Source organism: Aplysia californica, unplaced genomic scaffold, assembly GCF_000002075.1.
Source record: "Aplysia californica isolate F4 #8 unplaced genomic scaffold, AplCal3.0 scaffold00450, whole genome shotgun sequence".
Lineage (NCBI taxonomy): Eukaryota > Metazoa > Mollusca > Gastropoda > Aplysiida > Aplysiidae > Aplysia > Aplysia californica.
This window is the reverse complement of record NW_004797720.1, coordinates 370,562-372,032: the sequence shown is the minus strand read 5'-3', so window position 1 is coordinate 372,032 and position 1,471 is coordinate 370,562. Positions and strand designations below refer to the sequence as shown.

Here is a 1,471-nt window from a genome sequence, read left to right as displayed (position 1 = left end):
ACAAACACACACACACACTAACACACACACTAACACATGCACACACACACACACACACACACACACACACACTCATATACACATACACACACGTACTCACATACGTACGCACACACACACATACACACATGTACACACATACACATACATATACACATACACACATATACACACATAATATATGACATATACATTACATAAACCACGCACATTAGCCTACACCCTGCCACTTATAGATGTGTACTACACACAAAGAATTGATCAACGTTCCTGCCTAGTTGCTCTTTTGCTAATTCTTATGAAAGTAATTCAGAGGTTGAGAATTCAGAGAATGGAAATTGAGGGGCATTGGTGAGGTGAGGATACAAAGGAAAGATGCCGATACAAACTGAACGTGAACAAAATACACACAAGTATAAAGATGACTCATTTGCATACTGAAAAGGTTTAAGCATGCACGGGTGCACCACATCCTCAAGCGTTTTGTTTGCATTTCTTTTAATTTTTGTCAATTTGTATAATGGATGTAGGATATTAAGGGGCATTACAGTATTTCTGAAATTATGAAACGTAAAAATAAAGGTATAGCTAGATATGGAGCTGGCAACTAGACACTCGAGGAACGGTTTTGCGAAAATCGGAAATAAGAAAATCCAGCCAGCTCAAAAGACATATTTGCCTTACCGTTCGTTCAGCTCGCTTCTGAAAAGACCAGGAGCATAATGAGAGAACCAAAACAAAACCAGAAAATCTGCAGAGTAACAAAAGTTTGCTGGGGAGAAAGTGGGGCAGTTTGAAACTTCACATTCAGAAATCACTTTTGAATTTTCGAATTTTGTGTGTGTGTTTATTGTTTAGATGAGAAAAGACTGAAGTAGATCTAAGACCATAGATGTACACTATAGGCACAAAGGTTTAAAAGGAGATAACTCTATGTCTAAGACAGACTGGTAACATGCGACTTTTGGTGACTTAGCTACACATTGGTAACTAAACAGAAGCCTTGTGTGACGATAGCCTAAAGCTCCCGGCAAGGGACTCACAGTTCTCCTAGGGCTGTTCTTCACTGATAATTAACAGACCAAGACTTCGTCGTTTGACGAAAGACCTTTCATCTCATATCCCTTCCCTGGGTAATAAGTAGTCAGTAGTCACTGCTTTCAAACAGAAAGGGCAATCCTTAGTGTGAGGGAATTACTCTCTCGAATGCCAATGATCAATCAAGTGTGCGAGCCTTACTGGTATAGGCCGACATAATGTGGCATGAAAACTTTGAGTGTCGTCTCGGTCTCCATTTCCTTCCTTCTTCCTCTGTTTTCCTTTTCCTTCTTGGACCTTAAATGTAACTAGGTCAACGGATCCGCCTTTAAAATGACAAGTAGGCCTACATTTACGTATACAGTGCATTGTGTCTTTTGTAGAACGTAACGTTCAACATACGATCTCTCTCTCTCTCTCTCTCTCTCTCTCT

At 39.9% G+C, this 1,471-nt stretch overlaps 1 protein-coding gene across 1 annotated transcript in view; it reads left to right on the top strand.

The window, feature by feature from the left end:
• LOC101847676 overlaps positions 1-1,471 on the top strand; it is a gene marked incomplete in the record, with an annotated part of 12,666 nt that overhangs the window by 1,232 nt on the left and 9,963 nt on the right.